Source organism: Heterocephalus glaber, unplaced genomic scaffold (genome assembly GCF_053883595.1).
Source record: "Heterocephalus glaber isolate CG9 unplaced genomic scaffold, H.glaber_assembly_v1.0 deba00001606, whole genome shotgun sequence".
Classification (NCBI taxonomy): domain Eukaryota; kingdom Metazoa; phylum Chordata; class Mammalia; order Rodentia; family Bathyergidae; genus Heterocephalus; species Heterocephalus glaber.
In genome coordinates this window covers 887915-915751 of record NW_028258377.1, presented here as the reverse complement: position 1 = coordinate 915751, position 27837 = coordinate 887915, and the positions used below count along the sequence as shown (strand labels likewise).

The 27837-nt window shown below is 33.2% G+C and overlaps 1 protein-coding gene across 16 annotated transcripts in view; it reads left to right on the top strand.

Annotated features, from left to right (window-relative positions):
- Nucleotides 1-27837, top strand: part of Prr16 (proline rich 16) — a 344117-nt gene that overhangs the window by 226246 nt on the left and 90034 nt on the right. For 14 of the 16 annotated variants that reach the window (XR_015444698.1, XR_015444697.1, XR_015444705.1 and 11 more), the window contains one exon: nt 1-27779. This exon is cut by the window's left edge. The exons of the other annotated variants lie outside the window; for them this stretch is intronic. The gene's annotated coding sequence lies outside the window, so the exon portion shown is untranslated. The remainder of the gene's footprint in view (nt 27780-27837) is intronic. 16 annotated transcript variants of the gene reach the window in all.

Sequence of the window (27837 nt, the reverse complement as noted above, 5' to 3'; positions counted from 1 at the left end):
AAAAAGCAGATGAACATAGTAGTGGAATGTATAAAAATCAAAATAAATTAAATTATCCTATAAGTTCTTCTGTTATTCTTCATGTTTGAAAATCTCAGAAGATGCACTATCTTCTGAAGTTTGCTCCTGATCTCCTCCTCAACCCCTTTTCAGGAGAAAAATAAGTAGGAAGAGACAATGCTTCAAGACAGTGCTTCAAGAGAAGAATTTCAAAGGGGTCGCTGATCATTCACACACATCTTCCTTGACTGTAGATGCTGAAGCCATCTCTCATGCTTCTTCCAGCTGTGTGCATCATGAGGGTCACTGTCCTGCATGGAATTCTGAATATCAAAGTGGCTCTCAGCCACAGCAGCAGCAAGGAATTCGTCAGCCTCTAGTATGCCTCTCACCTGCATCTGAATCACAATTAAAAATCAAAACAGGAAAGGCTGGTCCAAAACTACTCCCAAAATTTTCCAATGTGAAAAGCATGTAGATCACAAACTGGAAAGTCTAGGAACTTTTTCCCAAACATCACTTTTTCCCAAGTTTGTACTACATTCACTCAACAGATATTTACTAAACTCTTTCCTTATCCACCTCCTTTCCAAATCTTCCACCTTTCTTGACTTTGGGAATGGCAGAGATCTGTCTTCCTGTATCTGAGGTATGATTAAAATAGATGGTGAATGCTTAAATTTTAATAAGTCATTACAGTAAAAGATACAGTGCTGGTAACTCTCCTTAAAATACTTCTGGCTTGGAATACACTTACCTCCATCATTCTTGCCAACTTCTGAAGCAGAAGCAGTTAAACAAGTCCTCTTTCATAGATGTCTTTGTGATGAGTGATAAAAATACAATGAATGCTGTTGCTCAGTGCCATCCAGCATAAAGGCTAGCTCATAAAAACGATACACTTTATCTTTACCTATCTTATTCGGCAGATCTGGCACTGTGTGACTTCTGGCTCTTCTCCAAAGTCAAAATGACCATAAAAGATAAACATTTTGAATCAATTCAGTACCTCCAGGCAGCTGGGACAGTGCCAATAAAGAATTCATGAAAGAGGACTTCCAGAACTGTTTCAGAAAGTGGCAAGAATAATGAGACAAGTGTGTTTGAAGCAAGAGATAGCATTTTGAAGGGAATTAATAGCAATGTGTCTTTTACTGTTATACCTTTTTTAAAATGTTATACCTTTGTAGTTTTTGATATACTTTGTATGTAACTGGTTTCCTCAGAGTATACTAACTCATTAACTTTCAAATTCAGTAATTTCTTCTTTTTCTTTCTTTAATTCTATCTGTCTTACTGTGTATTTCCCTTGGCGAATGCCACAATTTCCACCATCTGCTCAAGAAGTCTCTATCAAACATCTGTAGGACATTAGAACTTCATTGTTCTTTGTACATGTTTTTCTTCCTTCCTATCTCAACTCTATCAAAAACTGCACCACCAGTTAAAACACCTTAAAGACAAAATTGCACCTATTCTTCCTGTATTAACAATGGATAGCATAATTCCTGAAGTAGATGTTAAGCTTAATAAATATTTGTTGAATGAGAAAGAACGTATATGTCAGTAAACAAATCATGATTCCTGAGCATTTACTCTTTCCCAGGCAGTGTAAGAACAGCTGAAGATGAGGAAGATGGAAATGGGCAATTACTCTGTGAAATTTAAGTATAATAATAATTCTTTATTTTTATTTTTTTTTATTGGTATTGGGGATCGAACTCAGGACCTTGCACTTGCGAGACAGGTGGCAGAACAACTGAGCTAAATCTTCAGCCCAGTAATAAGTCTTGGAACCATTTTATCCATTATTTGACAATTGTTTTCATGTCAAAGTGTTTAATTATTATGTTGTGATAAACATACTAACAAAAAAGATGTTTCTACAGTAATAATTTAGAATATTTGACCAGTCATATAATTTAATGGTTCAAAAGGCAGGAGGAACGCTCAGGCTTTAATTATTTATTAGCTCCTTAACTTTTTATGTAACATAACTGTGACTGCTGGCAGATTCTTGTATATATATTTGGCCAGAAGAAAAATTCTTTCTGACAAGAAATACTATAGTTATGTGTGCATATATATATATATATATATATATATATATATATATATATATTTTATTTCTGTCCAAGCAATAATTATTCCTCATTTTTTCTAGCTGTTCTTGATCATTCATTTTGAGAACTTCTAAGGAACTCATGAGCAACCTGGTGAAAATAATGACTTGATTAATAGACTCATGCAGGAGAAATTAGCATACAAGTCAGAAAGCTGTTTTTTGCACCTGTGTATTTTGGGTGGGTACTGGGGATCGAACTGGACCTTGTACCTACAAGGCAGGAGCAGTGCTGCTGAGCTAAATCCCCAGCCCACATCTGTGAATTTTAATTTTCTACTCAGCTGCAGGCTACAAACAGAATTTCAAGGCTGTCCATCAGGTATATGAGCCTTTTATTCCTACCTACTAATAATATAGTGAGATGATGACACTTGACTCAAAAGGGAGAGTCTGATACGAACACTGTGCAATATCTTCTTGAAGAATTCAGTGTACGATTCATCTGGTATAAACCAATATTTGAAAATGAACCACACTGGCTGGAACTGAAAGTATTAATAAATTTAAATGTCAGAAAAGAAACTGTATAAACTACTTTTGAGGCTTTCTCCTTTAATAGCTAAATCAAAATAGAAATAATTAAGATTTGCTTTGTACACTGAACTGCGCCTTAAATTCAATACTGCAAACATGAAATAACAACAATCACATATTCTGTCTTTTTCCTTTCTCAGCCTAAAATGCTTTGTTAATAAGGCAGAAGTAAGCAGTTTGTTGATTCAACCCATCATATTTACATACACTTTACTTGTCGGAATGTTGGTTATTGGAAATTCATATTGCAGTTGCTATTTTAGAAATCCTGAAAGGTGTCTCTCTGATACATAAGATAATATTTTTGCTAAATTTTCCTGCCTAATATTCACATTCTGCAGAGAAAACCAAAATGTATTATTTAACATATCTGAGGGCCTACTCAATATAGTGGAAAATCCTATATAATCTAGGGCACCTTTGACAGTATCAGAAACATCCAACAAATTTTGCTTAAATATAAAGAAAATTATTTCTTATAACAAGAATGTGTGACTTTCAGTAGCTAGATAATAAACAGAAGAAAGGAAACACCTTTTTTAGTGCTTCCTCAGTGTGTCTGGAAAACTACCTTTATGGTTGCTAAATCATTGTCACAGTTATAAATATATCACTTGCAGATGCAAAAATCATCAAAGAAAGAGAGCAGACAACTCCTTTTTGTGTTGTCTTTATGATTTACTAAGCATTTTTCCAGAAGCCCCAAAGGCTTCCCTTCTTCCTTGTCTAATACACATGCCTAAACCAATCAATGGAAATAGAAAGGAAGTAAAATGTTTACTTATAACCAAGAGAGATACCACGTTTCCCTGGATTACATGATGTTTAGGACTAGACCTATTCTAGTCCAGGTTTTAGGCTATATTTGAGGATTTTCTGTAAAGGAGTGGTAGGGGTTAAGCTTCCAGTAAGCAACAAATCTATCTCAAGAAAGAACTCAATCTGTGAAGGATTTTACACTGTCCTGTTGAAAACTGATAAGAAAATAAAAGATTATAATCAACACCACAATGTGTAGCACTGAAAGAAGTGTGTACTGGTATATTACTGGGTTCTGAAAAGAACCACTGACAAGAGGCATACAATTTTAGGTTATAAATAGCAATCTTAAACACAGAAACTGAGATCAGAGGACAAATATTACTATATAATTGGAATTTAAGCAATATACTATGGCTTTCAATTTTTCAGTATGTTTTGATAAATTCAATTGCTTCAGTCATATTATAATGATAATTATCAAATTAGATAAAATTATTCTATTTTTCTCACAAAATAAAAATATAAAGCTTCATTAGAGCAGTAGATTATTATTTCAGACATAGTGAGTTTGATACACTCGAGTTACACAAGAAGAGTAGATGTTTACAATATTACCGACAGATGCAATTGAATTGTTGATGTGACTGCATGTGACACCATGTCCAAGCTTGTGTACTGGCATATAACTATAATTAAAATATTAAACAATGAATTAATTCACCCCAGGAAGGTAAATTTCAATCATCTCTCACAAAATAGCAGAAAATAGGTCATCGTTTTCAATGTTTTTGTTGTAATTACAATCACAGAAGAGAAAAAAAAAGAAGATACATGACATCTTGAATTATTATGACTTGAACTATATTGTGTAACAACCAAATGAAGCAGTTATTATCTAACAAAATTTACTATAGGTGAGACTATGTAAAATAGCATTAGAGACAAAGAGAACATATTTAAATAGATTTAATTTTCTGTTAGTAGACATATTCCACTCATAGAGATTGATGGAAATTGTATGTATCTTATTTTGGATTCATTTCAGAAATATTTACATTCATTTAAAAACTATTTGATCTGCCATATAAATTTGTTTTGTGAAAATGATATATAGATTTTTAGTAGATTTTGAATCTCTGTGAATGGCATGAAATTCATGTAGTATGAAATATGGAACAAAGCAGTTCCTTCTAATTTGCTGATGGGAATGTAAACTAATAACATTATTATGGAAATCATTATGGGGATTCCTCAAAAATCGAAAAATAGACATTCCATCCAATCCAGCTATTCCTCTTCTAGGTATCTTCCCAGAAGTGTCAAAGACATCATACATGCACACAGTGATACATGCATACTCCTTTTTATAGCAGCACAATTCATAATAACTAAATCTTGGAAGCAACCTATATGTCCATCAACAAATGCATGGATAAAGAAAAGGATGTATTTATATACAATAGAGTACTACTCTGGTATGAAGAAAGATAAAGTTGAGTCATTTGTAGGAAAATGGATGCAGCTTGAGATCATAAAGTTAAGTGAAAAAAAATCAGATACACAAGCTTAAATATTGTATGGTCTCTCTCATTTGAGAAAACTCAAAGTATTAATAAGTTAAAGAGCAAAACAAAAGATAGACCATGGAAAACAGAAAGATAGATCTTTTGAAAACGAGAAGGGGACAAAGAGATGAAGGAAGCATGAGAAAGTGAAGGGGAAAATGTTAAAAGAACCCAGATGTGTTATGTACATGTCCTGACTCCCCACAATCATGATGTACTGCAAACATTTACTAGTAAAAATAAGAATTAAAAAATAAAGTAGGTTTTGTCAATTACTTGTTTAAATATAGACACATAGTATGGGAGCATTTATTATTTTATTTTACTTGTTTCTTTGTGTTCCAACTTTCACCTGGGGCAAGAATAAAATAATTATTTAGCAGTAAGAATGATACTCTTGTCTCCTATTATCTAATCCACTGGTTGGGGACCCACTATCCGTGTAGGTGGCACTCTGGATTCTGGATTCAGTATGTTCTCTACTTGTTTGTCCCTATGTGTTTTATATTTTCTTCCTCTTTTTCATTCCCTTTATTTGTCCTTTCTTTCCTTCATCTTTACTGTGCCATTTTTCTGCTGAAAATTATAGTTCACTAAATTTCTTTTTGATCCATTAACACCTTCTTCATCTATTCAAAATGAAGATAATTTGCATCTTTTTCTACACTTGTAGGAAATTAAATCGTTTCAAGCTTTGTGGATGCTTTAATCCATAAGAGAATAATATCATTTTACATATAAGCGCATTAGTAACAGTGCTAACATTCAGATATGATTTCAATCATTGTCACTTTTTTCTGGATTTATCAATTTATAGTAGAAGTATTTGGGGGTGCTTGTAATCATCACTCATCTCTCTTCCTCACATTTTTTTGCTATGTCATCTTGCTATGTTACCAGCTAGCCCCTACTCCTGGACATAACTGATCATCCTGCTTCAGCCTTGGGAGTTCTGAGACTACACGCATGTAGCATTGTTTCTGATTCTCACTTTTTAATCAGAGAATTATCAAATGATGGAAATTTGGAAAAGAAGAGTGTTTCTGAATGACTGACTCTAAATGACACAAATTTCTTCACTATGCACAATTTTATTGTACCCTATTTGTTCTTCTATATTTAAAGCAAATGTTTTTCCAAGATGGCTGGAAAAGTTTTTTTGATGGATTTAAATATTTCCTCATGTCATTTATTTAAATAAACTACAAGTGTCTTTGTTGTAGTAAAAATATAGAATATACAAATATCCTATTCTTTTTATGGAACAAAGGTCTCTCATATGTCAGAGACCTGTAGTACTCTTTAATAGACAACTAATGTACTATTCATTCTATCATTCCAACATTCAGTGACAAAAGTTATGTTGGTGATGGTAATCATATGGAAATATTAGAGCCTCTGTACTTTTTTATAAAAGTTGTAATTTATTTTCTGAATTAGGTATCTAAGTGGTGCTTAGTAAATAGTTGATGAATTCAGTGTATGAAGTTTATTTATCTATTCATTTATTAAATGAGCCTACATTGAGTGACTGTTATGTAGTACAGATTTTTCTAGCCATTTGAGGGTATATCAGTAAACAAAATATATTCCTACCCTTGAAACTTTTATCTCAGGAAAGAAAACCCATAACTGTATATAAATATATAAAATAATAATTCTATGTAGTATGTTATAAGATGATAAGTGCTACGGGAAAAGAAGATGTATAAAATAGAGTAAGAGAAATCTAGAATGACAGATTAGGAAGAAGAGGTGTATAGTTTACAATTTTAAACTAGGATATCATGTTTAACCCTGGAGAAGATGGTATTTTCAAGCTAGAAAATGGAAGTAGATGAGAAACTAAGCAGTCATGTGCATTAAGAGATTCGGAGTCAGTGAGCAAAGCAAGTGTGAATCCCTAAGGAGGAAGCACTTTACATGTTTAAGGAAGAAAGTGCTCATTGAGGCCAAAGTGGTGGGAGCAAGAAGTGGGAGGAAGCCAGATCACACAACTTCCTAACCCACCCTTTAAACAGAGGATGGCAGTGCTACTGTGTTGAGAATATATTCTAGAGAACAGGAGAACAAGATGCAAGAGCAGTTAGGTGCTATTGTTATAGTCCAGACAAATTCAATGTTTCAAGGACCAAGTAGTGACATCGCAAGTGATGGAGCGTTAGCATTCTTGTAGATCCAAGACTTCTTGAGTTGTGAGAGAAAAAGATAGGCTTCTTTAACCACTGCTCTGTACAATTCAGGGTTAAGCATTCTCTTTGTGAATGATAAAGAAATTTCAAAATATTGTAAGCACTCATAGTAAGATGTATTGTGTTGAACTATAATATGATAAATTACAGGAACAACAGAGTCCGCAGTCACAGTAATAGTAGTTAATAATGAATGCTTATTGAGTTCCAGATTCTTTTAGGAAATGCTCTTACACACACTGTATCTTTTAGTCATTTAAAATATTTTAGGATTGTAATTTTTCCTAACTTACTCTAATGGGAAATTTAAATGCAAAGACATATGAAATCATTAAAATTCTGGTAAGTATATTAAAGAAAGGTTCAAATAGCTGAATTGATTAGAAAGCTTGTTTTTTTTTTAACAAATATGAGACAGTTTGAATATGGCTAAGATCATAAATTATGGAACCAAATTATTTATCTACATACTAGTCTCTGCCACATACTGACTATTAGTTGACTAAACACTCTTCCCCTAAGTTTTTTCTTATCCATAAATTATGGGTAAGAACAATGCCAGAATTGCTGTGGAAATTTTCTTTGTCAATACATAGATAGAATTTAAGAAAGAGTATCTATATTTTATCTGTGTATATTTTAAGACTATATTTATTGATATATTGACATGTATATATTTATACATATATCCTGATTCTAAGACTATATACATTCTTAGTGATGTGCAAATATACATATACATATATATGAGATTATATCTCACTAAAAATAGCATCTAAGTGAATGTATTTTGTATATAATTGTGTGCATATGTATGTGTGTATGACGGCGTATTGCTTGGCCTAAAGCACTGTTTGCTTTTACAAACAGTTACAAAGTTTTACTACAAGTGACTTGTTAGAAAGTAATAAAAATATATAATGTGTTCACATTATAGACCAGGATACAACTTAAGATTCTACAACAACATCATTAGTGTAGTTTATTTTTCAAAAGTATTTATGGAGTCATATCTAAGGACACAGGACTTAAAAGGAATCTGTAATTTATATTAAAATGGTTTATTATAATGTAGGACTCATTGATTAGAAGGTAGTACTTAAAATTCAACCCAATTATTGGTATATGTTAAAACTGAATTTTCTTTTTTTACTTTCTGAGTAAACTCATTTGATCTTGATTTCCACTATTGTTATATCTGAAATCTTTTATGAAACATAAAATCAGATTAATTTCTATATTAGTATTTCCAACAAGAAAAAGATGGCAAAAACCCTTGCATTCTCTGTGAGACTTAGTTTTCCAAAGTAAGTTATTAACTTAAAAAGCTTTAAGAGAATAATTACAAAAAGAAATATTTAAATAACCTTTGCAGCATAATTAACATGCAAACAATGGGTTGACTGAAATTTCTATTTTATTTATCTAGTAAAGCTAATGTGACAGTTCTGGTGTCTGCCATTACAATTCATTTATAGTAATATTTGTGCCAGACAGAAATAACACTCTTGTTTTAACATACTCTGAAATTCATAGTTTGGTGGATACAGAGTTATGGGCATGATCAGACTTTTGAAAGGAAGAAGACTTTAATTTGGGGAGAAAAATCAGCCCTTTAAAAACATGAAGTTAAAATAATGATGTAAGTGAAAGAGAAGATTACATATAACAGGCATATTAACAAAACTGAATATCTAGGATTTTAAAAAGTGTATATGTTTGGGATGAAGGAGAGAAAAGAGTCTTGTGGCACCCAGTTTTCTGCTTAGGAAATTGGAAACAGTGAGACTTTTCACAAGCATGGTATTTAAACCAGGGATTTATAAATTTTGTGGATATGGAATAACATTATCATTTACTATTTGAATTGTTCCTTGCATGTCTGATCAAAGAAGGTAAAAGAACACCTAGGAAAATGACTGTGCATTGTATTATGTTGTTCTCCACTTGGAATTTTATATGTTGGCAAATTTTACTAAGTATCCATTCTGAGCTTAAGGAAAGTACACTTAACAAAAACTATTTAATTGCAATGGTATCTAATTTCCTTTCAGTTTTCCATGGGATTTTGCAGGTGATTATAGATCATTGTCTTAGCACAGACAGGAATGAAATTAACTGCTATCCTTCCCATTTTATCTGTGAAACAAGATAAGTCAAAAATCCCCCAAGTTCGCTCAAGGGTTTATAGCACCAACAGATGGAAAATCTTCACAAAATAAATTAAATCATGCTGCATTACTTATAAAATATCAAACCTTAATATCATGCAATTTTTAAATGTAAAGAGGAGCAAATATTTTTATTTTGCTAAAGAGGGTGATTTTCATCAGCAACTCTTATTGAAACAACAATTGACTTTCTAAGCTAGACTAATATCGATAATGAGCATTTTGTTGCAATCATTCTGACTGAATTGTTGAATTAGTCCCTTCTATTCTTGCTGAATGTTTCCTTTCTAGGAAATTTGTCTTGACTTCCAGCTTGTCTCTACCATATCGTGATTTACTATGCTTTGTTTCATACTGCTCTTAAATGGAAACATGGAATCATGAAACTAAAAGAGTTGATATTATGCTTCTTAAATGTCATGTAAATAATGAGTAGGTATAATGTCCCTTATATTTAAAAACATAGCATTTTTAATTTTTCTTCCATCATTCACTTAAAGAATATACACAATATCCTGGATATGTATTGGGTGTTTAATTGCCTGAGACTTCTGTTCATTTTTTTCAACCCCACATCTCCTCAATAAACATTAAATCAGATTATTTTAATGATTGCCCTATGATTGACATTTGTAACATTTTCATTAATATTTTAGTATCAATTGATTTTATATCCTTATTGATTTCTTACATACAGATATAGGTCTAATAGGCCATATAGCTTTTTCCTTATCAATCACCATAGGATATTAGCTGATCCCTTATGTGGCTTTGAGGGGAGATACCTGGTTTTAAAATTCTTCCAGTTTTGGCCAGAATTGTGTCTTAGAGCTAGTCAGATGTGTGGTTCAATCCAAAAATATCTTTTGATGCTATGTTTAGGAGTAACGCAGCCACACTGGTACTCGGCTGACAGCACACAGGAGCCCCCTGAAATATACACCCATGTACAGCGACACTTCAGGCAGCCACACATATTCCTACTGCAGGATTACAGAGTGTAATTATCAAGTTTTAACCCACCTTCCTCTGCTACTCTGTGAGCACCTTCAGTGCAAGAATTAACTACACTTTTCTAAGTGCTCAAGACCTTCAAAAAGGAATATTAAGAAACATTTCTTTCAATATTTTTTTCTTGAATGAATTAATGAACAAGTGAATGAATCCTATGCTGAGAAAGCAAAAAAACCCTTATTATCCATGGGAGGAAATCAACAAACTCCAACTTCAGCTGTGCTTTGCTTATCATCTTTGAGATTCTAGTTGTGAATGAGATTTAGTAATGCCATTTTGGAAATGGCTTGAGAAAGTTAAAGATTATTATGCTAAACGTGTCTTTGCACTTGCATGAAAGATGTTTGTTTTTTGTAATAAAAAGTACTTTTTAACACAGTTCATTATTGAGCATAATATGAGAATGCCATGAGCTTCATGTGACTTCATTAGTTTTAATAATACTTTGACTAAAAAACATAAGGGAATGGAGATGTAAATAGTTATTTTTTTGCTAAATAATAGAGAGCCAGAGCAAAGAATTATCTCCTTCAGATAGAAACATCTGTGGATGTCAAGAAATCACAATTACATTTTTTCCCTGTAAGCCTTCTGTGGCAGGGCAGCTGGGGATGAACAACAGGGCTGAGCTGTTTAAAGGTTATGCATTGAAGGGATGTGAAGTAAACATGGTAATGTCTACATGATTCTCCTCAAAGCCCTTTTGGCTTTGTTTCACATTTTAAAAACAGACAGAATTATTTGGTAACAAATTACAAACTGCTCAAAACCAAAATTCTGGATTTTTTTCCTCCTTGCTCTTAGAAAATAGAAATGATATGCCCATCAGAACAGGTAGATGCCATCGTCATGACTTAGCATTTTGATTCTCTTGTACTCTATTATTTACTGGTTTAATTTGACCATTCATTGCTTAGTGTATTTTGATAGTTAATGTGTTGGAGGAGAGACAGCAAGAGTGAGCCTCATGTTGCTTTCCCAGATCTGGGATGTAAGGAAATGGACAGGCCATATCTGTTGCCCTTCTGATGGGTGAGAAACATTTTGTGTCAAATTTCTATGCAACTATTCTCACCAGGGCTGGGCACACTGAGACAGTCCTTTGAGATTTTTCATGGCAAACTGCCTGTTTCTTCTACCCACCTATATAGGAGCTTTGTTAATATAGTTTGTCAAAGAGTAGCAAAATATTTCCCATTTTGCATATTGTTACTAAAGGAGTTATTTCTACTAAGTCAAACAGCCGCTCATCAACCCACTTAAATTCCCTTTCAACCCTAGGACATCAAACATCTCCTTCCTTTATTTCAGTGACTATCTCCTCTGATATTTCCTCCCCACCTCCTTCTTTCTTGCCTGATTTGCCTTTCCTTTTCTTGATAAAGATATCTGTTCCTCCAAGATCCTGTATTAGCATCCCTTTGCACACATGTAGTAAACATCCCTGGGATAATCTCTTCACAAACATCACTTCAAGTCCGTTGATAAGCTTCGGCCTACTGAATTGGAATCTTTAAAAGATACCAATTATTCTCTTCCAAGTTACATATCTGTGTTCACTTGCCTACCATGGAAGTCAACTTGTGTGTCCTGCAATGGAAGGCTCCAGTGTAATCCCACTGTGCCTAAGACAGAAGTTAGTCTCTCCCCTAAAAACCTGTTTTATTGAAACCTCATAGACCCTGTAGATGCCCATTTTTTAAAGCCAGGATAGTTTTCCTTAAACACATTGAGCAACACTTTCTTTTTTTTATAAAGTAAGAAAAATAATTGTCTTGAAGAATTTCTATGAAGATATGTAATAGATTAAGAAAAAACCCTTGTTATGTCAGTTTTGTTACCTGTTTCATGAATCTAAATAAAACTGACTTCAGACATTTGTTCATTTTAAAATATGAAGGTACAAACCCCAAGTTTGCTAATATAGTCTTCTATAAGTTGATTGTATAATCATAAAAAAGGCTTTCATTATATAAAAACTTGATGTTTTTAAACAAGACAAATAAATATTAATAATATAGAAAAATCCTGAAGTTAATTTAATACCCCAAATTGAGTTAGAATATCCATTCAACAGAATATTTGCCAGCAATTAAAATGGTGATTCAATATCAATATATCAAATAAATTATACAATGACATATAGCTTGGTTAATTGTGCACATGAGTAAATTCCAATGTACATATTGTACCAATATGTAGATAATGAGATAATTTTTCCAAGTGTGATTTATTACAATTTGCTTTTCTACATTAGAAAATCAAATCAAACTGATAAAATAATAATCTCTGATCTTAAAAAGAAATATTGTAAGTATTTAAACATACTACAATATTTTTAGATAACCTATTTACACAGGTTTTTAAAAACACTTTGTATATTAGAAAATGAGATACAAAGATAGTAAATAGTTTTTCCTTTATTTTCCAACAAGGAGGTAGTTTTTCAACTTAAGTTTTAATGGCAACAAAAAGTGATTGTAAGGGTGTATTTCTCTACTCATGGAAAATCATATCTGTCCAAATAATACCAAATTTCCTTATGGTTTCATTTTTTAGAAGTAATTAAAAAATAAATTGGAGTCAAACATGAACTTGAGCTTTGTTGAGTTTGTTTTCTTTTAAAAATTTTTGTTGTCAAGTTCAAGAAGAGCATTTATTTGGACACTATAAGAAAATGCTTTATACTTCTGTCAAATTGTATGGAGTGTTTTTCTTGCATCTGGGCAACAGTCACCTACCTTCCAGTCTCTCAAGTGCCAAGTTTTGACATGGTTTATTCCATTTATTCTCATTATATTTTTGTATCAAACACAGATTTCTATTAAATCATATGTTAGTGATTATGTTTTTTATCTTTTATTTGAGAATTTTCTTGCAAAGCTATAAGGATTTTCAAAATGAATAATTGGAAGTTTAATTTGATGTTTGATAGCACTGAATGCCTTGAATAACAGGTGTTCAGTAAACCATTTATACTTTCTCTCTACCACCTCTAGCCATTTTATTCTAACAGACGCAGCTGGAGACTGTTCTTTGGTATTGCTCACACCAGTAGGGCTTTAAGAGCATATTTTGCAGATTCAGTAACCTGATTAAATCCTTTGAATTCTAAAGTACTATATTTCAAAACTTCCTCTAAACTTGCTAGAATTTAGCAAAACCATCTCAGATGAAAAAATTAAGCACATGAATTAACTTGAGATACGGAGGGATCCCCTTTTGTTTTTATACCTCCAGAAAAACAATAGTATCATAAAATGGAAGGCATGTGAAATTGGACATTTCTGGATTTGTATTCAGATTCTGATACTCACCAGTTTTGCATCCGTAAGTAAGTTCGTCTCTCTAAGCTTTTGTCTCATCATCTACAAAATTCACTGAGCAATATGTGTTTCTTAATATAATTTTGAGAATTAAAATAAGATTGCGAAAATATGTACCATTGTATATGGCATTGTAAAAGATGGCTATTTAATATATTTTGAACAGCTTACATGTCACTAACAAAAAGTGATTCAAGTAGTTCTTTGACTGTGCTTTGTGTATTTGTTTGTTTACTATCCTCCCCCCTATACAAGATTATGTACTCCATGAGGACAAATATTTTATTTATTGTGGTGACACCTGAATGCTTGACTAAATGAATGAGTAATATGCCATCTGATTTAAATCTTAAAGTTGAATAATAAATGCCCAAATGAGAAGTGTAATCAAAAACAGAGAATGGCTAATAGCATGAGAAAATTGCCAGAGAGGTAAATGGTGAAGTGGGAAATAATTTGCCACTGAGCGGTGTGCATGCCATACCAAGAAGAGAATTTTATTCTCTAGTCAAGTGGCTTTCAAACTCTGTTACGAATGTCCAAATAGGATTCTCAAAATACTTCAGAACTGCCACAGAAATGAAAGTAAACCCAGTAGATAAGGTTTTATTTTACAATCTATGTTTTTCTCCTATAACACCGGCATGGTCTATCAATAGGTTTTCCATTCCCTTCATGTATTTTGAGTGCTATTTCTAGAGTCTTGACTAATATTATTTTGTTATTAATTACTTTACTACTTTACAAAAGATAAAAATACTATTGTCATGGCAACATTCTTTTAGCACAGGACTGAAGGTTGCAAAGAGTTTAGGTAGATACTCTCGGCAACTCTCCACAGGATAAACTCTGCCTTATCAGATAGATCTAAAAATTGTACAACTGAAGTGGAAAATATAAGAAGTACAAATAGATCTTTGTGAGAAGATGAGAAATCATTTTAGGTCCTGATTGACCTTGTAGGACATATAGAATATCCAGCAGTTGATAAGTAAAAACTCAGAAAATTAACCCAAACCTTGGGCAATTTCTGAGTTGCAGTCATAGATTTAGGTGTTATTTGCATAAAAGTCAAACTATAAGAGTAGATAAAAATCAGTCAGAGAAAAGAGCAATGAGCCAAAGATAGCTTCTTGAGAATGACTGGCTTTTCAGAACCCAGCAAGAAGATAAAGAAGAAAATGGAGCCAATGTACAGTACAAATAAAATAAGGATAGTGTTGTAGTCAGCATGATTTGGCAAGGGAATACATTAAATACAGGACACATAATTTCTAAGATTATTTTATAATTACTCAAAAAGTCAAATAGAAAGGAGTATAAGAGATTAACTGCACACTAGAGACCCAAAGAATCCAGCTGAGGGCCTAGATCCCAGCAGTTTCCCACACAAGTCCAGCTGAAGGCTTAGAGTTCAAGGCAATGTCCTCCATGAATCCAGCCAGTGGCCTAGGCAATGTCTCAGGCTTGTCTGTATTGAAGATCTGCACTGGGAGGCCTCAAAGGCCAGTGGTGGAAGCCAGAAAGCCTATGCCAGTGAGATGAAGGATTTGTGCCACTAAGTTGAGAGATTCACATTGGAGTCAGGAAGTGATGCTCACGGAGACAAACAGAGCTCCCCTGATGAAAACAGCAGCCATTCCCAGCAACAGTGAGGTCCAGAGCTCCCTGCCTGAGGAGAACAGCCTAGTTTGCATCAGGAAACCATCCGCAGCAAGCTTCTCCTCGAAAATCAACAGGGTGATCTTCGCCTCCAGTTCTCTTCTTATGGCTATTGGCAACAATCCTCAGGTGGATCCTCCACGCGGAGACCATGCTGATTCAGTTCATCTAGGCACTACCAGTTGACTGTTAGTCAATCCACCCCTGAGAGTCTGAACAATAAAGATATTTTGGAAGCCACAGTCATGTTTAGTTTAAGAAAGGATAAGGGAAGGCATGAGATATCTGCACATAGGATTTATCAAATTGAGAGTAAAAAATACACTTTATACATATAAGAAAATACTATTTACCCTAAGATACTCTTTCTAGTTGACTATATCAAAGTCTGACTTCACATCATGCTTAGCTGAGAATCCTTTGCTCTTTTTATTGCCTCCAGACTCACTTATCTGTGTCTTTACTCAAGACTGAAACTGTTCATATGAGGGTTAGAGTTAATCTTTTTATTTTCCATGAGTGTTTGGAGTATGATTACAGCATAAATTATATAGCTGAAGAGCATAGCATTAAACGTGAGCACTTTAACTACATGTTTAAAGTGTTGCATTTAGGTTTCCTACATTTGCAAGAAAGATGAGTTAAAAGATTCACTTTATATTCCAAAGGTCTCAGAACCAAATAAGAACTTTTGTGCATTAATCTGATAGACTATTTCTTTTTAAAATATAAAGATCTATCTGTGTAGTAGACATACTATTTAGAAGTCAATAGTAGACTGAAATATGTTATAAATTTTGAAACATAAAGACCAAGAATGAGTATTTTTTGCAGAATGTTCTTCGGATGTTCTTAAGCTATAGAAGTAACTCTTCATATAATGATTTGGAGGTATTTCAATTATAATGAAATGTAGAAAAGAAAATGAGTAAATACCAAAAACCTTTGGGGGTGATGGATACATTCATTGGCTTCACTGTGGTGCTAGTTTCATAACAATATCAATATGTCAAAATGTGTCAAACTGTAGATTACATATGTGCATTTATTACATGACAAATATGCTTCAATAAGGTTTCTAAAAGAGAAAAAAAGAAATGTTGTGTTTTCTGCTCTTACAGTAGTGTGCAGGACACAGCTGCGCATCATATAAACTACGCACACCTCTTCTCAGCTCCTCATTCAGAGTTAGTAGTTTCCAAGTAGCCATCATGGGAGTATTTACAGCCATAAAATATGAAAAAGACTACACAGCCCTCCAAGCATTCACTCCTTGGAAAGCTAGCTCTTAACATTTTACCAGCACCACACTTGCGTCACCAAAAAGAGAGGTGAATGCATTTGACATTTATCTGCTTGTCTGAAGGACTATTTGTGGCCTAGTAAATTGCAACAAAATTGCACAAGGTGGAGTCTACACTCTTAATTTCCACAGCAAGTCAAGGCTGGAAATGAAAGTATGTTATACAATGAATAGTTACACCCAATTCAGCTTGAGTGCCCACCCATTTAAAATATTGCATTACATGAACTTGTGCAGTATCAGCACCAACCGTGATCCTGCTATTGCACTGTGCTAGGCACATGTGCAAAACTTCTACCTATATTACTGAAAATTATTGAAATTTCTTAATAGTAGTTCATGAGCGTCTGTAATCATGAACCATCATAATCTACGCTCAAGTCTCTCACAAATCATCTCCTCAGTAACTGTTATTATGCAACTGGAAAGCATCTTGAACTTTCAAACTATAATTACTGCAGAACCATTGAAATCCACTCTGACTACCCAGCCTTCCCACAGTTTTCCTGAGCTAGTTAGAAGGGTCGCTATGAAGTAATTCATTTTAACAACTCTTTTCTTTCTTTCATTTTATTTTACAATATTTTCAATATACCCTTTGCATTGAAAAAACTGTGGAGAACTTTGTTTAGTAAAAGCTTCTAAAAATTGTAGTTTAAATACATTAATATATATGTAAAAGTTACATTTATTTTATTTCAACATATATTACCCCTTATTTACACTTCCATGAATGGAGAGGTGACAGATTCTACTAAATCATTAAGAAAACTGTCTTATTTTCTTTTATCTTCCAATCATTTTGTTTTGATATATTTAATTGTTATTCTCCTTTTTTATATTTAGAAATTTTTATGAACCTCAGAGTACTTCTGTAGCCACAAAAGAGCTTTATTTTTCATTTTTACTTCAAAAAGATTTTATTTTCCTTTTGTAAATTTATTTTTAAAATTGACATAAAATTGTAAGTATTGTGTACAACATGATGTTGTAAAATGTACTAGCCATTCGTTCCTCCCTTTCCTTATCTACAAATGTGAATGATGGTAATAACTTCATAAGGTTGTTCTTGAGGATTAAATTAATTGTATGCACAGTGCTGGGGTTTCAGCAATAGAATGAAAATTTTTCATTATTGTTTTTACATAAAATTTTTTAACAAGGATTGAATGTCTTAAAAATAGATGTGGAAAGTACTAGAGTAAAATCTATACATCTCAAAACATAACAATAATGTTTTGCATTCTCACAATTATTTATAAACAGCATACTAAACTGGTTTATTATTCTGTGCTCTTTTCTGTGGTACTTAGCATCAAACCTAGGCACTTAGGCATGCCACACCTCCTCTCCATAATGGAGCTACATTACTACCTCCCCCACTTAAAAAAAAAAAAAAAAACAGATTTCAAAAGATGTTATTTTAATAGATTCAGAGACACACAGATAGTCCTTTATGGACTATTGGTGTATATCCATGTTCAGAAAAATAATGTGTAAGTCTTGAAATACATATATCTAAAAAAAACCCATGATTTCTCTGAGAGTAACAGTACTAACTCTGGGCTTGTCGAACATGAATCTCTCCCAAGGACCCTCTGGACTGAAGTAGGTATCAGTGAAACCATTATGAAGTAATGCACAATAAGTAGCACTGTAGTGTAGATTGAAATATAGAATAACATGAGCATCCTCTCACTAGGGTAACTAATAATACATAATTTAGTGATTATAGTAGTCCAAATGTCAATAATAATGAGCACAACTGAGTGGAAATAACAAGTACCAATTTAAATAACACATATAATTTGGCATGACAGCTTTATCTTTTATTTAAACAATTTTCATTTCATCTTTTCATTTTCATTTCATCTTTTCTGCTCACTCTAGAGAAAAGAAAATTATACATACATTAACTTTCTCTTTTTTAAAAAGAGGCAATATAATTTTTCACTAGTATGAGCTGTTTACCCACAGTTCTGCTCAATGGGTCTAAGATCCTGGGGTGAGATGTATAGAAGGATACATTATTGTGCATCTCTCCAGGAGAGTCATGTTTCTATTCTTTATTCATATGTTTGTCATACATTGCGACCACTGAAAACAAATTAATTTATGTGTAAAATCATATATATTCTTCTATATGAGACTAAAAAGAGTTTAAACAATTCAAGTGTAAACAATTTTAGCCCTTACATTTTTAAATGTATCACTGATTATACCCTCCAAATCAAAGTGTCCCACATATGGGACAAGAACCCTCATTCTGGCACATGGCCGCTCTCCCCTCCTGCTCAGATGACCTGAAGGGAGACCTTTGTGTCCAGTGCTGTCCCTGCCCAGGTGTTGAACCAGTTTCCATCTGGCTTCTCAGGGAAGGCCATTGTAAGATGCTGACAGAAGCGAGGACGTGGGAATAAGGGGGACTACCCCTTCTTTTATACTCTTTTTTGTGTGTATCTGAGTGTACATGTATTTATTATAGTTTTTCCTCCTTTATACTCTATTCCTTTCACTTGTGAAGGAAGTCTTTGAGCCTAACAATTGTAATCCTGTGCAGAATGTAAGAGAAAATATTTAGTCTTTATTTTCCCACATTGTTGTTAAGCATGAAATATAGTAAGAATGCTCACACAGCTAGGCTTTTATTTTCTTGAAAATTCTTATGTCAGCATATAGGAAATATTTGGAGAATAAACTGCTTTTTAAATTTATTTTTCTGATTTTATATTTTTTGACAGATAAAGTGTATATTGACGCACCTAACAAGTCTTTGATGATCATGAGTTTTTTTCTTTATTCCCTTAATATAGTGTACTGCTTTGATTGATTTTCTTTTGTTGAACTATATAGTAGTTGGCCTGTATATATATCCAGGGATTCTAAATTCATAGATTCAACCAACCACAGATTGATAATATGTTTAAGGATTATTACTGTACTGAACATGTATAGACAGATAACAATTATTTACATGGTATTTACATTGCATTAGGTATTAAAACTAATTCTGAGATGATTTAAAGTTTAAAGGAAGATTGTGGGTTATAGGAAAATACTGTCATTTAATATAGGAGACTTGAACATCTGTGGATTTTAACTATGCAAGGCCTGTGACTAATTCCTGGAAGATACTAAGGGATGACTGCATTTGCATGAGTAAATCCTTTTTGGTCAGGGTATATTATCATTTTAATGTACTATTCAATTTGGCTTAAAAGTATTTTATTGAGACTTTCTGAACTGATATTCCTCAAAGATATTGGTTCATAGTATTTTTATAATATCTTTATGTGATTTACTGTGGAGATATTGATGTTTTATAGAATTAGTTGGAAGTGCTCTTTCCTTACCAATTTTGTGGAAGTACCTGCAAATAATGCATGTTAATTTTAATTTTCATGTCTACTAGAATTTTCCAGTAAGACCTTCTGACATTGGCTTTTATCTATTTGACTTTTTTTGTTGTTACTAATTAAATCACTTTATTAGTTAAAATTTTGCTCAGATTTTTATTTCTTTGTGATTCAGTCTTGCTCGTTTGTATATGTCTAGGAGCATTTATCCTTTTCTTCTAGATATCATCCTGTTGATATATACCATAATAATACTCTCCTGAATATCCTCAGAATGCCAACTCAACATCTATGCTGATCCGGGGATTTAGCTCAGTGGTTCTGCCGCCTACCTCACAAGTACAAGGTCCCGAGTTCGATCCCTGGTACCAAAAAACAAAAAATAAAAAATAAATAAACATTTATGCTGAGCAATGTGTTTTTTAAGAAAAAAATAAAAGAAAAACATCAGAGATCAATTCAGCAAATACCTAAAAGAAAACCTAAAAGCATGACTTTTTGGGAAAAAGGCAAAAAAATGGATATTAATGTAGTGTAATTAAAAAAATAAATACCTGCAGAAAAGGTAATAAGTTTGTCTGTATAGAAAATGCTACCATTTACAATAAATAAAATAAAAAATTATTCGACAGTTTTGTTTATGGTGTTGGACATGTCATTAATATATCTGTGGGAGTTCCTCTGTATAGCTGCGTGCTGATATTCTCTCTGATTTATTATACTAAACTTAGCTCTTCCACTAAATAGGAGGTTACTATAAAACTAACAGTGAACAGTTTCCACATGGGGTATGATATCCTTACAAAATTTTAAAATATCTTATTTAGAAATAATTCCCTTACTTCCAGTCATAATGACGATGCATTCAAATTTATTAAGTGAGCAAAAAGGAAAGAGTCATTGTCAATTTTAAGACTGAAAAAGAGGGAATGATTTCGCCCACCTTAACCCTGTCAAACTAGTAGTGGCCCTTTTTATTGAAGCTAAACCAACACCTTAGAAGTTCACAGCGGATTTAAGCTTTCCCTTTTTAAGCACAGAGCTCCTTACTTCGCCTGTTACTTTGTTCGCTGCATCTGTGTGCCAAGTTGATATGACTTCCTCAGAAAGTTGCTGACTGCTCTGTGTCAATTGCAGATTGTAGCAGTCATTTCCATCCTGTAGTAGGCTACTTAGCACACAGCAGTGAGCAGACAGAGAGGGCCACCCACTGAGGGAAGACAGATCAGGTAGCAGGGACTAGCAAAACTAAACACTGATTTTTAAGGGGATGTCTGGTTCCTAGAATTTGTGTGCAACTTTACTAATTCCTACCAAAAAAAAAATGCTAGTTCTATACCAGCAGTATATGAACACTCCTCCAGTATGCATGAAGAATAAAAAGAGTAATAGGGCGCATCCCTCAGGGAGCATAAGTATAAATAGAAAATGGTAGAGGTGAGAGGTAGTAGTATAATGAGGCAGATATAATTGTGGGAAGCCATGCTCACAGAGTAAGCAAGAGGTACTGAAAACTAAAGTCTCTATAAGTGAGTATGCAATAAACAATACTTTAATACAGTGCAAAGATACTTTCTGTGAGTTACATTAGATACATTTATGAACATTTGTAATATTGAGATGTGAACATAAATCTAGTCTCCTAAAGCTATATGTATCCAAATATGCATAATTAATATGTAAAATTTTTGTTTTTATAAAAAAATTCTTAAACTTGAGTTATCATAGAAGGCGAGACTAGGGCCAGGGATTTAGCTCAGCGATGCCACAGGCTGCCTCGCAAGCACAAGGTCCCGAGTTTGATCCCCAGAACAGAAAAAGAAGAAAAAAAAAAAAAGGCAATACTAAAACTGCAGAACACAGAACCTTAAAAGGTTATCAGAGAAGAGAATGTTACTTTTTTGGGTGCAACTCAATCATGAAAGTTAAACCATATAGAAAACAGTATGGAAGCTCCTCAGAGAACTAGAAATAGAGTTACAATATGATTTGACAATTCCACTGCTGAGTATATATCCAAAGTGAAGTCATTTGTCAGAGAGAAATCAGCACTCCCAGGCTATTCTCAATAGCCAAAATATGGAATCAACTGACTTGTACATTGACAGATGAAAAGAGAAAAACATGCAGTTTATTTACACAAAAGAATAATATTCACCCATAAAAATGAAATTCTGTCATTTACAGCAGTGTAGATGGAACTGGAGAACATTAAGTGAAATAAGTAAGGCACAGAAAGAAAACACTGCATGTTCTTAATTATAAGGGAGCTGAAAAGTTGATTTCAAAAAGGTAGAAAATAGAATAGAGGTTAGCAGAGCCTAGAAAATGTATGGGTAAGGAAGAGATGGAAAGAGAGTGGTTAATGGGCAGGATGCAGTTAGACGGTAAGAATGATGCTAATGTTTTGTAGACTAGTGGGATAACTGTGGTTGACAACAATTAATTGAAAATTTCAAAATAACTGGAAGCGAAGGGTTTGTTAACAATTTAAACAAATATGTTTGACCTGATTATTGCACATTGTATATACATATTGAAATGGCACACTGTACCCCATGTTTCATAAAATTAGTGTGGCAACAGCTTTTTTTAAAAAAAAAAGGCTATTGCCATGTTATAGTTCTATAGAAATAAAAATATCGGGGCAGGGGATTTAGCTCAGTGGTTCTGCTGCCTGCCTTGTAAGAGCAAGGACCCAAGTTCGATCCCTGGTACCAAAAAAAAAAAGAAAGAAAGAAAGAAAAATATCAACCTATTAGGATAATACAATGAGGGGTAAAGTTGGGACCACGATAAGTAACTGAGAATCTCCTTATACTGTCACACCAAATTGGTCTCTTTCATATTGTATGTATAATATCAATAACTTCAAAGTTAATCTTATCAATGGAACTACTTTTTAAGAAGTCTTTTTTTCTGGTTTTGTTGTGTAACTTCTATTGTTTCATTCTAGTTATGAAAAAAATGATTTTAAGAAGTTGGCAGGTAAGTTAAGCAGTAATGTCTTAAATATGTTTAAATATATATTGGTTGTTTAAATTTTTTATCCTTTTAGAAATCTTGTAATCCCTGTCATTTTGGTGAAACTAGAATTCTGGAAATGATTTTTCACTAAGCCTCAAATAAATGACTAGAAAAACACACTTTAAAATCTATGAATTATTAAATAAATTGGAAATGGCAGACAGTTGATCTACTAAAATATTTTTTGGCAAATATGTTTACATTTTAAATGATTATATTAATATTTCTGGGACTCTTGAATATTATTCAATATTTAAAGTTATAGCTTAGTGAACAAGAGCCTGATGCTTAGCAATTGTTACAATGTCATTGGACATTTTCGACCCCGAGGTTTTCTGTGGAGAAGCTATTCACCTATAAGCAGGAGAGAGCCCTGATTCATTCTTCATCTCTTCTCCCAGGGACCCTGTCTCTGGGTATTTCATAGACATGCAGGATCTCTGTCAAGGTTTTCCACTGCAAAGTAACAATTGTTCTCTTTGGTATTAAAAAAAATTTTCATAGTCAAATTTAACTACATTTTGTCTTCTGACTTTTGTATTTTATCATTTGGTTAAAAGAGACTACTTCCAAATGAAAAATATAAATAAATCCACACATCTTACCTTCTGGACATGTTTTGTTCATTTTTAAACTTTTAAATATTTAATTGGTGAAGACAACCATTTTCTTACTACATCTTTGTCATATGTCAACTGACTGTTAGTATGTATATCTTTTCCTGGTCTCTCTATTCTATTGTTTTAGTCAATTTTTAAGTCTCTTTTCTAATATCACATTGTTTTAATTACAACATCTCTGTAAAATGTGTCAATATAGGATCACGTAAGTACTCAGCTTTTACTCTTCTTTTGGTTGGCGATTCTTAATTTTATTCATTTCTATATAAATGGTTTCAGAGTTTCCTAAAAATGAACTCCTGGGATTTTTGAGACATTGTCTTATTGAATATATAGGTCAATTTGGGAAAATTAACATGTTTATAATATTCAATATTTTAATTCAAAACATAATATACATACCATAAGTTATTTATATTTTCTTTCATTTCTCTTGCATTAGTAGATAATACTTTATATTGAAGATGATTCTTTAGTTGTATTCTTTAGTTCTTAAAGATGATTCATTCTTTAGTTGTATTTCTCCATACCTCTGGTACTGGACTGCTTCAAAACACTTTGAATTTGGTGCTTTACGTGTTTGGCCTGACATTTTTATTCAGATACTCATTTGTTTGGTACTCAGTGAGCAAGATAAAGCTTGTTGATGATGATGACCTCCTGGCTTGCTGCTCTTTCCAGCCAGAACACTTTGACACTCATTGTTTTTGCTGCTCTTCGTGGCTCTCAGAACCAATTGAGGGTGAATACACCTCACAAAGTATCACAATGTTTAATAAATTATGCTGGTAATATAAACAGTACTTTTTACTCTCATCTTTATGTCTTATATTTAGGAATGCAATCAATTTTGAATGTTGAATTTAAATATAGTGAGTTTCTAAATTAATTTATTAATTCTAATTATATGTAGATTCTTTCATTTTTACATATGCAACCCTATCACCTATGAATAATGAACTTTTATTTATTTCTCCTTTCCATTCTTATAACTTTTATTTCTTCTACCACTTGACCTGTGAATTTTATTTTGTTATTTAATTTTTTTTTTTTTTTGGTACCAGGGATGGAACTCGGGTCCTTGAGCTTGCGCAGCAGGCAGCGAAACCACTGAGCTAAATCCCGGCCCTATTTAAATTGTTTTGATTTAGTCACAACACATTAATATTAATGTTACAAAATGCATTGAAACCATATTTTTTATTTATTCATGTGCCTAATAACTTTTTTTTAAAAAGTTTTAAAAACAGTTCATTTAAACTACTTTTCCTTACTTTGCTATTTCTGTTTTAAGAAAAATACTATAAACTTGGCTTAAAACAATGTAAATCTATTACTCTGTAGCTCTTGAATCTATGAATCCACAGTCATTCTCCCTGAGGGATATTTAAAAAGTTAGAAAGGCTGGCTCCCTCCTAGCACTGGAGGGAATTCCATTTCCTTACTTCTCATGGCTTCCACAGTTGCCCACATTTCTGGGCTCAGGACCCCTTTCAGCCAGGAAAGTGTGTGACTCTCACCTCTGCTTTGAGGAGTTTGAGTCCTCTTTTGAAGTGAATCCATTTCCATACATTGAAACTGCCTGGATGAATGAGAAAAATCTCATGATCTCAAAACTGTTAATCATATAGACACAATTCTTATTTTATTTATTATCTTGTAACACATTTAAAGATTCCTAGGATTAGACCATGAACATCTTTTCAGCCCATTACTTTGTCTATCACATCTTTTCTCCTCTCTTAATTCATTTTATTGCATATTTCATATGTTTATTTTTAGGCATTTACTTCCTATTACCCTATTTCAATGGCATTCCACCAGCTTTTAAATCAATTAAGGGTTTCTACTATATCTTGTTTAGTAAGATTCAATTTTGTGATGTTTATATTTAATAATTTTCTTTAAGAAAATCTCACCTTGCTATATTTCCTAGGTTTGTTTTAATTTTAGGATGTGAGTTGTAGACTAAATTGTGAATGTCAGCTTTGTTGTCATAATAGTATTGGGGCAAGTTTTTCATCCCTCCAGAATTTTAGGACTATTGGTGTAATGTCTTTTGTAGACTATTGTACTGTAGTTGTCTGAAGACAGCCAAATATTTTGATAATTGTGAGTCACTTTGCAAACTTTATTCTTGAACTTCAACTACTCAATCAAGATATGTTTCCTTGATGTATCAGATTTTTCTCTAGAACATGTTAGATGATTTCATATTTATATTTACTGTTTCCTTACTTTTCAGGAAAATTTTTCTTGGCCTCTCAGAGCATAAATCCCACTAATGAGATTTGTACTTTGATTATCCTTCAGTTTGTCATCTTTGCCTAACTTTCCTACTCAGTATTTGACTGTGTTTATGCTTTATATTCATTCTGATATACTTTTTCCTATTTGCCAGTAAATAATTTTCATTTATGAATTCTTTTCTTCTCTGCATATATTTATTCAATAGTATAACAGAGATCTTACACCATAGTTGTTTCTTTACTCTTCAATTTCTCCTTTCATCACTTTCTACTGTTTTATCACTTTATCATACAGACATTGACAGCTAGAATCATGTTTTCTATAAAATGTTTAAATATAAATTACCTATTCATGTTCTTTTCAAATATAGTTTGGGATATTTCTTGCCTGCTTTTTTTTAATCATGGACACATTTTCTCATGCTTTCTTTTTGCATCACTACTATCTGTATAACTTTATTATAAATTCTCGCCTCCTCCTATAATTCGACTTTATCTCTTCTCTTCAAGCTGTAGTTTGCCTTGGTGTGTGGGCTGTGTGTATTTGAGGGAAGGAGATTGTCAGTGGGAGATGGAGTGAGAATCAGCTGGGACTATATACACAGACCATTCACAAGGCAGATGAAGACAGTTAAATGCTCATGACTTCAGCCCATGGCCAACTGGCTCCAGGCAGAGAAGATGGTGGGTGGGTCTGGCAGAGCATAGCTGCTCAGTTTGAAGTGCTAATACACAGAGAGCAGGGGAGGAGCCTGAGAGGATGGGTGAGGGACCATGTGTGGTACCTGAGGTCAGGTCTCCTGACCCAGCCTAGAAGCATGCTTTCCCAATTACCTAGGCGACTCCTATGCAATCAAGTTAACAACTTAGCTTAACAGTCACACATATTTCTAGCCACCAGCTTTGGGTTCAATGGTCTCTGGGATAATTCTGAAAGGTTTTCTGTTGGCCTAGTACTTTTGCAAATGTATATACTCAACTTATATGTGTGTGTGAGTATGTGAAAATTGTTTTTTCTATTTAGTCAGATATATTTGTTTGTTCCTTTATATCATTTCTGTACAGTGATTGGCACAGAAATATGTTGGTGAGTATGAGCCCCATGGCCCAGAAAACCTTGACTGTGACTTAAGTTAGTGACAGTGGAGTAAATGGGACATTCTTCCAAGTCCAGGTGTTGTTTGGGTGATGCATGATTTAGATTTGAGGGCAGGGCTCCTTTTCAGTTGTAACTGGTTTTCTGAAATGTATTTTCCAGTCTGAGGAAAGTAAAAACTTTGAAGCCATAACAGGAGTTCAGAAATTGTTTTTGGTAAAGTGTATTTTCATAAGACTCCTTGGTAAATTGGGAGCTAAATCTAGAATCTTTCCAAATTTATCATTGTTTTTTATGAATTATTCCAATTTCTTTCAGATGAAACATTGGATTAATACTTTGCAACCTTCATCATGCATTAGAATTATTTGCAAAGTTTTAAGAAGAATAACTGCTTAGGTCATAGCTCCAGAAATTTGATTTTAACTTGTCTATTTGTGACTTGAATAATGCTCTTTTTTTAAACAGCTCCTGGAGGTGTTTAATATATAGCCAGAGCTGAGAAACAGTATAATAGAAAATCAATCAGAAGGGATAACCTTTTTCAGGAAGGGAGGTATGGGACTACAGACTTAATGTTACCACATTTCAGGATAAATGAAAGTAAATTATTTCTTCATCACCTGGAGCCACAGGAGAAATGATTCTGACTAAAACTGTTGTCCAACATGATTATTGAATAAAAGCATCTTCCTATTGGGGAATAAAAGTAACCTTTCCTCTGAAATTTGGGTTGAAAATATTAAAATATGGAATCAGCCTGCTGCAGGCAGGCAGGTCTGCAGACGCCCTACAGAGGTTGTGAGTCCCACGGAACATGCCGGGTCAGCCTGCT